Raw genomic sequence first — 10,294 nt, 5'->3', positions numbered from 1 at the left:
GCGTATCAATGACGGTCTATCGTTCTATTAGTATACGGCACAACGGTAACAATAACAATTGAATAAAAAAACCCACAGAAAGAAAATAATTATTCTTTACAAAAAGATATTACACTTTCCAACGACTACACGATTAGTGTTACAAATTGTGTAAAAACATACTGCACAATACATATACACATTCCATGTACTAATATTTAAATGGTATAAATGCACACATCTATCAGGATTCTGTTGTGTATGCATCCTTTTGCCAAATGTATGTATGAATATGAGTGCTATTAAAACCACAAAGCCCTCGTTTCAAAATCATCACCAGTATGTACCGGTGGTCGTGTCCGTGCAGCTTACATGGTCTAAATGCCAGCGCTAATGTATTATCTGTAAAAATGTAGTGCAGCACTTATGGTTTTGCATTGCATTGACATGGCAATTTCTAAATCCCCGCACAACACACTGAACCAATTTTAGAGCCAACGATAATTTGTACCACAGTTGTTCGAAAAAAGGCAAAAAAGAAGAGAAAACCCACCGGGCAAAACAAGCGGCACTCGACTCAACCACATAGAATCGCTAACGAAGTCGCTCAAAATATAGGTGCAGGATGTGTTGGACGTATTTTATTATGCACCGTTTCCTACAATTAAACACGTATTCAAATGAACCGCCACAAACATCATCTCGATGATGCTTCAGGGCAGTATTGATTAATAGTCGATTTTACAGCAAAGCCTCAGGAACAAGCTTTTAGTGGCGCTGGTTTTGTGTATAGAATAAAAGTATGACTAGTATGCAGTCGAGATGAAAGGGGGGAGGGGGGGATATATTATGGTAAAAAACTACACACCGGCAATCATAAACATACGGTTTTATGTATTAAACACAAACGCGTAGCATCACTTGCTCTCGTTGTTGTAAGCTGTTCACTCTAACGTGTTTTGTATTCGTACACTAATTATCGATCCTCAACAAATGAACAATTTCGAATATTCATTGTTATTATGTTTGTTAGATAAAAATGTGTTTGATTTAAAATACGTATTAATGTAAAAAGTGCATACACTGGTCGTTAGGCATTAGTTTTTTTCCCAAAAGTCACAATTTAACTGCAGCTCATTCTAAAACAACATTTGGGTGTTTTCTACCATGTTTTTTATTATTTCAATAATATCAACAAAATTCTCTCCCTACCACTACTCACCCTCATCCGAGCACCTACCCCTATCGGCTAGTAATCCTTTTGATAAAGGTATGGACACCTTTTGTGACATGCTGGCATTCCTATCTTCAAGCTGTCAAACGTCTGCAGCAATTGCGATCACCTTCCTTTCTACTTTTTTTTCTTCTTTATTCATTCCCATCGCTTTTATATCGGTTAACTACGGTTGCTGCTACTGAATCCAAGTGTGCATTGTTTTTCGAGCGGATGTACACACATATTTTTCGTTGTTCCGTTGCTTTTGACATTTTTTTTTGTTCCTGCATTTACCACAGCGCGAGAACTCGACTCGGACTCAATTTCCATTTTTCTACATTTTCCTCGGTACTAACGGCCAACGGCATATGAAAACGTGAAGAGTCCTTACCAGTGCCCCACACACCCCATCGCTCCTCACGTACGGTACATCCCGCCATCTTTCCTTTCAGCGCACGGAGGTTGTGCATGCTACCAACGGGTGGGTACCGTGCGTCGCTACACGCACCATATGAGGCCACCGCCGAACGAGCCGTCCCGGTCTTGTTCTCGTTGTTCATCGATTGTTCGATCATGAGTGGCCACTCGAAGATTTTGTTTCTGAAGGAGCGCGATCTCACCGTTGTTGCAGCGCTCGCCGTAGCGCAGCATATGCCCCTGCTTTGCGCCATGTGCGCATTGTATGCGCCGGCGGAATGGAGAAAAAAATCCACCCCACCATCGCACACACAGACACACACACACACATCGAGCCCCTTGACGGGCTGTTTCCGGTTTCAGGCGTTAGCGGGGCAAATCGTAGCTTTTCCCAGTCAGCATACAAGCGGGCAGAGGAGATCCAACGGGACTCCGAAAGGATTCCGTGTGGATTATATGAGTGATGATTGTAGGTTTTTACTTAATGTTAATGTGTGTATGTGTGTGTTCGATGCGTAAAGTTTGTTGTTCACGCAACAAAGGCTCCAAATGTTAATGAATAATCGGTTCCAAAAATCAAGAAATCAATAAATGATATGGATTTGACAAGGATCCTTTAAAGATGGTATGTTTGTTGCGTTGTTTGGACTTATGGGGTTTGGCCACACTTTCGGAAAGCCATGTTGCAGAGCCATGTAAAATTACTTCTAATGTTGTAGGCATAGCTAATTGCTATTCATATGTAATGTAAATCGAATACAGAGTTATGATTTTAGAGAGCGTTTAAACATTACCCACGAAATATGTGCTTGTTTCATGTTGTTCTAATTGAGAACGAGTGAATCTAAATCACCCAGTCCTCCCAAGAGAACCTTCCTCAGCAACATGCATGACGTGTTGGTCATTCGAGCTGAATCTCTCCTTAGTTATCTCCTAAAATGTCTCCTTAGAGGATGAATTGCTGACAGCATATTTATGTAGTTAAGGAACATTGAAATGGCCTACAATTAAAAGATCTCGTGATCAGCTCTCAAAGCCAAGATCAATACATCTTGTGGTTACAATACATGTAAACGTTCAGATGCCATCTGCTATCAATTTCTCTTTTATATAGGACTGTCACTAGGCACCGCGATGTTCATGTAGCATAAGTAGTAAAACATATATAAAAATAAACGTCATGAAGCATATGGTATGAGGCAAACAATTATGCATAAACCAGCCTTCAACTCACAACCGTGAATGCAAATTGTGCTAGTATCAAAGCACTGTTCGTTTGCATTGTTTTCGTTTTAAACGATCTTCAATTCGTTTTAATTTTGGGCCAAAATTACAGACACTGATAACAAAGGATCCAAAGTCCTAAAACATAGTTTTCCTGGTTCTAATACAACCAAAAGGTAAACTTAACAAAAAGAATCCCTCCATTAATTCTACACCATTTTAATCTAAATAGTATTACATGATCATTCGTACAATTAAGAATAGTTCTTCTTGTATAGCACACGCTATTCCAACCTGACGCTATTCAGTAATTAAGGTACAATTAGGTCAACCATGCACATGCTATCCATTACCATTCATCACTATTATCCTCATCGAAACGAGTCGCTATTCAACCGCAATAACAACTGGAATCACACCTCGAAAACGAAAGTTCAATGGAACTTTACAAACTTAAGTGCTCATGCTAGAAAACTAATTGAAAATTTAGTCAAGATTGCATACAAAATAGCACTAGCGCAGCTTGAAACAAAAGCCTCAGTAACGATATGCAAAACAGACTCCTGGGCGACAGAAAGCATACAAAAACACACTCTCTTCTCATCTAAACACTTCCAATCAACACCCACCGAGAGTTGAACACACAAATGTAAAATAAGAAGCAGAAAAAGATAGAAAAGGTACTCATCACCTAGAAGTGAGGCGCGGTAAGCAGCAAATGGTATGCAGAGCTTGAAGAAAAGTTTAGTAGTTTTTCCTACTTTCGAGTGGCAAACGGTGAACAGCGCACTTGATGACGTTCCGTCGACGTGTGTTGTTTTCAGATCGCCGTTTGTAATGGCCATAGCTGGATTTCTTTACCAATGTGTTGTCTCCTTTCTACTTCATCATTTCTGCACCTTCACAGCTAACCGCGTTCGTGTCGACAGGTCCGGATATCTTTGGCGGAAATCAACTGTCAATCCTGCCATAATGATCAAGCTAGTTGTTTGATGCGTTTTGTATATGGCAGAACAGGATGCTGTGGAAAATGACACAGACGGCATGGCACAGCGCGAGGAGAAATCAGCTCGATCTTCTTTGCTCTACGTCTACGGCAAAGAAGGATATTTCGTGGAAGTTCATGAAAGAGATGAGGATCTATAGCTCATTTTTGATTCGCTTAAGCATAACTTAAGTAAAGGTGAATAATATTTGATTTTCTACTCCTGCAGAAGTAGAATATTTTTATAGCATTTTAACAGGGTAATCAAAAGGCAAGGTGAAAGACAGTAAAATAAAAGTAAATAAATAATTAAATTAATTAACCAGTCTCTTGAATTGTTCGTTAAACGTAACGCATTAACAACACACCCTGGAGTAAATCGCAATTCTCGAATGCAAACCAATAATGTGGATAAGGTATCAAAAAAGGACAAATTCAAAAAAGAAACAAATTACTACAAGTAATAACAACTTGTTAGAACTATTTAAATATTGTTTATCATCGCTAAAACATAAGAGTGGCAGATATTCTAATATTTGAACATGTAAACATCTTTTACAAACCGATTAAATGAAATGATCAAACACACCCATCAGTATGGCGTTTAAGCTTCACTTTAGTTGAAAGATTTCCTTCATCTTCACACTAATTACCACTAAGCGTGGACTTCTCTTGCCATACAATGAGGCTTTCAATCCCCCGTCACCAGCTCCTGTGACTCCAGCCACCACAAACAGACCCATCTTATTGATTACCTGCACCGAGCAGAAGAGGCTAGAAATTTTGTTTTCCTCAACCAGACATTTAAGATCCAACTCCATGCGCCTTTGAAGAAGCGCCCCAAAAATCCTACCCCTACAACGCAAGGCCCACGGCCAGCCACCTCTTCTGAATGTGTGCGCCTCATTGTAGCTTCTTGAAACACTCCAAGGCGCCATTTGTCCATTCCGCTGGACACGCTCGGTTGCTCCTTCAGGTTGAAGAGAAGATATCAACCCGTTTGGTGCGCGTAGCGAATGGAAGCAAAACGCCGTACAATCAAGATGGCGTGCTCCACCTGTCAACCGGTGATGGAAGCGCGTTGGCGGCTGCCAAGTAGGCGCCGTAGAAATTTGAGAGTTTCCTCGGCAGCAATTTCCCCTCTCTGCTCATCGGTCAACACTGGGATATACTAGCTGACTGTGAAATGCACTTCTGCGATTGTGTTTTGTAGGGGAAGGTAGGTAAAGACGGACACTGCGGGTAAGATGGACACTTCTCGTAAATGCATGAAAAATGTAATTTTCGAGTATTTCAAACATGTAGAATCCAAACTGAAGGTACAACAACACATTTGAGAACATTTTTGGCATAATATATATAAAATTGGTTAAATCCACGAACAAAACAAATTTTCAATCATGTTCACCTTTGTTGATCTAATTTGATTACTGCCGATCTTAAGCTCTACAACTTGTATTGTCTATATTTCCGGAAGTTTTATTTCATGAATGGGTTGTCGCGATCATTAATGAAAAAACTGGCGAAAGAACGAGAATGAAAGCAATACAATATCTTGTTTTCTGGTGGTTTAAACATTCTGACATCAAAGCGGGAAAGACGGACACCTTGTTGTAGGGAAAGATGGACACCTAATTTATTGATTTTTTTACATCTTATATCAATTGGTGATGAATATAATTCTTCAAATATATTAAATAAGGGTATTCCGATGCTATAAATCAATCAGTAACTAGAGAAAGTATTGAAATAAGCGAGAAATGAAACACCGGTCAAAATAGTAGCCATTCGATATGCTATCACTCGCTCGACGCTGATGAGGCGCTTCACGAAATCCAATATCTTCTCACGACTTGGACAACTTTAAGCAATAAAAATCAGCATTGATACGACATTGTTTAGGAAAAGATGAGAAATTCTATGGGATTACAAATATTAAATGTTGAATTTTGACATGGTGGAAAATGGATTAAACTATTAACAAGTCCCTCAAAAAATAATGGGGTCATGGTCTTTTCGCGTAGTAATTTCCTTGAAGGTAGTTCTAGACTGTTGTTCTATAAGCTGAAGCAACGTCAGCTGTAAGTGCGCGATATTTCAATACATTTTAGATGCTGCATTCTACGATATATTACAAGCGCCATTTACAATTTCTAAAACCACGGCTGAATGAATCGTCGTTGCAATAGGCCAAGAATTGGTTTATAAACGTACCAGGACGTGGAAAGCGATAGAATTTGTTAAAATACTGTATAACTCTTCACTTTCTAACCTTTTCTACAGGTGTCCATCTTACCCTTCATGGTGTCCATCTTTCCCATATCAGGTGTCCGTCTTACCCGAACATTTCAAAACTGCACGAAAAAAAACATGTTTTTCATTCATGAAAAAAACGCAAAAATCGATGGAAACTTAAAAAATTCAACACATTTTCTGATAAAACATGAGTGTAAGATAATGTATGCACAATTTCATGGTCGTTGCACTTATATATCCCTAGATTTTTACCATTTCCCTTAACGTGTCCGTCTTTACCTACCTTCCCCTACATCGGTTTGGTGAGTATTGTTAAAATTAAAGTGACAAAAAATAATTTTATTATGTAAACAAAAACTGCCCGATTAAACACTAAGTGAATCCTAAGTAACACTTAGTAAAATACCAAGAAACTGTAAGTAAACTCGGGAGGTACAATTAGCATTCAAAAAATTATTATTTCTCATTTCTTCTTTTTGGCGTAAAGTCCTACGCGGACACAAATCTTAATTCTTAATCATTCTTTCGACAAGATTTAAAACTGTAATATCCTGTCAGAATTGTATCAAATAATTAATTATTGGCTAAAGCTAATTACTTCAAGCAAAATTACACGAAAATTAGTGATATTTTGGCTTAAAACCGTGAAATTCGACTTACGCGGAAATTCAAGATACGCGGTATTTTTCGGCCGTTTTTGGTCCCTATTCATAGTGTATCTCTGGGACCGCCTGCACATATCTCGATGTGAGCAGATAATATGATTGAGGTACACGATACTCAACTATCCTCCTTTTTCTAAAAAAGACCATCCCCATAGTTTCATTCCAAATTAAGCTTACTGGCCTCAGTTTTACCACCATCGCAACATCCTTTCGGAAGAATTTTAATCTCGATGCACAGCTCAGGAAGGTCTAAAATTTCTAATATCTTTCACTGCTTCCATAACAACAACCCTCATCGCCGTCATCGTCATCGGTACCGTCAGTCGGTAAATCCTATTAGCTACACCAAGTAATCATTTTCCCGACCGACTAGCCCAGAACTCTGGCTAGATTGTGCCCAGCTCAAACAAAATGACCGTTACAAGTGTTAGTGAGGAAAATATTCGTTCACGTGCTTCGTACGGTTTCTTCCGTTTTGGCTCACCTGTACGAATTAACGCGCAATGCAATTTCATTAGTAAGCGCCCTGTCTCCGTACGTAAAGGGCACGGTTATTTACGGCAATTAATAAACTTTTTCACCATACGGTTTAGATGAGTGCAATGGGTTGTTTCGTCGGTAGTAAAATAACAGATCGTCTAGGGACCTGAAATTGTTTGTTTACTGTTTGTGTGTTTAAGAATATTTGAAACAAAACGAAAATGAAATTCAACAACAACATATATGTAGAGAAAGCATAGAAATATGCGAAAAACGGATCACCGGTCAAAATAGCAGCGATGCGTTATTCTATTACTCGCTCGAGGCGGATGAGACATCTCACGAAAACCAAAATCATGTCACCACTAGGTCCACCTGCTTTTGTGTTTAATCAACAAGAAGAAAATGCATTAATACGATATCATTCAGTAAAAGATAACAGATTCTATAGGATTTCAACAATCATAAAGTTGAATGTTGACTTGATGGAAAGAATGTCCTGAAAAGCCTATAAGGAAACAATACAAATCGGGTTGCGGACTTACATAATTTTCCAAAGAGAATTCCTAAACTGTTTTTTTCTGTAGCAACGTCAGCTGCTAATGCACGATGTTTCAATAATGCCTCAGATTCTGCATTCTACGATGTGTTGTACGCGACGCGTATAATTAATGAATTCGCGTCAGAAGAAACATATCGATGCAAATTCTTCTTCTTCTTCTTTGGCACAACCACCGCTGTCGGTCATGGCCTGCCTGTGGGTACCACTAGTGAAGTGAGCTTGGCTTTCAATGACTAATTTTTACCATAGCAGGATAGTCAGTCCTACGTATGGGGGCACGGTCTATTCGGGACTTGAACCCATAACAGGCCCATCGATGCAAATTACCAAGATTTGTTTTACACGAGTAACAGGAGGTGGAATTTTTATCGTTTTTGTGTCTGTCTTACCAGAACATTCCAAAACTGACCAGAAACTATATATACTAACTATTAAAACTATGGTTTTAATTGATGAGAAAAACACATTTGAGAGAAACTTAAAAGTGCCGTCACATTTTCTGATAAAATATGAGTGAAACATAACGTCTGTTCATTATCATGGTCGCTACATTTATATAAATATCTATATTTTCTATAATGTGTCCGTCTTTACTTTAAAAAATTCAAAATCTACCTAAAAGATCTAATGCTGCAAAGCAATATAGGTATCTATTAAAAGAAACGCCCTAAAGTATCGATATATTCATAATCCAAGCGCGAAGAAAAGAAATCTGCTTCCTGAAACCATTCTCGTTGAGATATAATTGTTGAGTCCCACTTTTTACACTAATCTACGACACAATAGGCACACTTCTTGGTGGCAGGAAACGTCGTTACTATCCTTACCAGCCGACAAACGCTTGAAGACCATGGGGGACGTGGCTTCAAATGTCGTGTGACTGCCCAGTTGGTGGCGCCGGCTTTGTTAGCAACCAGCGCAATGTTAAGATTCTCTGTTCCTGTCCCGAAATAAAAAGCCCCCGTTGCTAGGGAAACGCCAAGACCATGCGACCGGTGTTCTTTTCCCCGGCCTGTCGTCTGCTACTGGTTCTTTTTTGTTGTATACCATTCTTATTCGCTAATTGATGTCTCATTTTCAGTCGCACATGGTGGTCGGCCAAACAGGACGGGTGGTCTTGTGCGATTTGCTTTCTTACACGATACCGTGAGCATGTCGTTTGTCTTCCAAAGCGATTGGACTAGTTTAAGAAATTGACAAACTAAGAGTAGTGGAGTCTCCGAAAAAAAACATCGAACGTGTTTCGTTGATGGTTTAGGGTAGTAAACGATGTTGCCCATCAAAGATAGTGATAAAAGACTGTACCAAAGCAATTCGTGTTTAATAGTTTAAATTAGTTGGACATTGCCTAGCACAATTTGAAATTTTGGTAAGTTACAATCATTTTCCCCACGATTCTTCAACTTAACAATCCAACAATATATTGCTGCATCCTACAAAAACTACTACAACTCACAAGCGAATTGTAGTAAAAATGAAACATGTATTTTGAAATATAATTTGCTTAGCAAGCAATTCATCACATACTCTAACATCCCCATAGTCGCATAATTCAACACTCGAGATTGTATCGCATTAAGGGACGAATATCTGACCGATAAGAAACATTGCACAGCGTAACGATTGTTGTTGCTTTCGCTAATTCCCCTACCCTAATCAATGCAGAGCAGAAAGAGGGCCATTTACAAGCGGAAAAGAAAATTCCTTACCTTTATGTCGTTGGGCGCACCGAAGCGACATCCGGATAGTGCACCCGCAGCGCATAATGCAGCATATTCGTGCGCGGGGCGCGCCTTCAGCTATAGGAGTCGCCGTTATGCCTTTACTTTCTTGAAGAAAGAAGAGAAAAAAAACATTCTTCAGCAAAACAATAGGATGACCTTTACCACTCGATTGTTCTTGCGCCGCACAGTAAGTGAGTGAGTTCACCGTTGTGAGTTCGGACAGGAAGGAGCACATTTTGGGCTGGGAACTGTTTTACTTCACATCACTGGCCAGAATAATAAGTGTCAAAAGATCGCGAGAAAATCCGATTGTCGATTCGTCGTCCCGCTGCCGGTATCGGAAATCGTTCCACTGGCAGAGATCGTGGATTTTCTCATGGAATCGCGCAATCGGTTGAAACTTCCTTGCTGTTTTAACCACTTCGACTACACCGCCTACTGAGCACCCGTTTCGTTGGAAACGGACCGTGAGAAATCGCTCTTGAGAATGTGGTTTGAAACATTTCGTTGAAAGATCGTTAATATGGTAAATATTGGTGGGTCAGCTGAATGATGTTTTGGGAATGGAAATTATCCCTGGTTCAAGGACAGATTTAGTGGCACTTGCACACTTGCCCTTAGCTTAGTTATGTGTTAAGATAAGTGTACTACTATAAGGTAGAGCAGTTCAAATCGATAACGCTTCCACTTCTACTTTATCTTGTGGTAGATTTCTGCTCGTATCTTAAAGCAAACTGAACGCTGAAACGCAAACGTTACAAACACTACTTTCGGAAGAGAAATAAA

The sequence above is a fragment of the Anopheles arabiensis genome, chromosome 2 (assembly GCF_016920715.1).
Source record: "Anopheles arabiensis isolate DONGOLA chromosome 2, AaraD3, whole genome shotgun sequence".
In the NCBI taxonomy this organism is placed as follows: Eukaryota; Metazoa; Arthropoda; class Insecta; order Diptera; family Culicidae; genus Anopheles; species Anopheles arabiensis.
The sequence above is the reverse complement of the archived record's forward strand: the minus strand, read 5'-3'. Positions refer to the sequence as shown.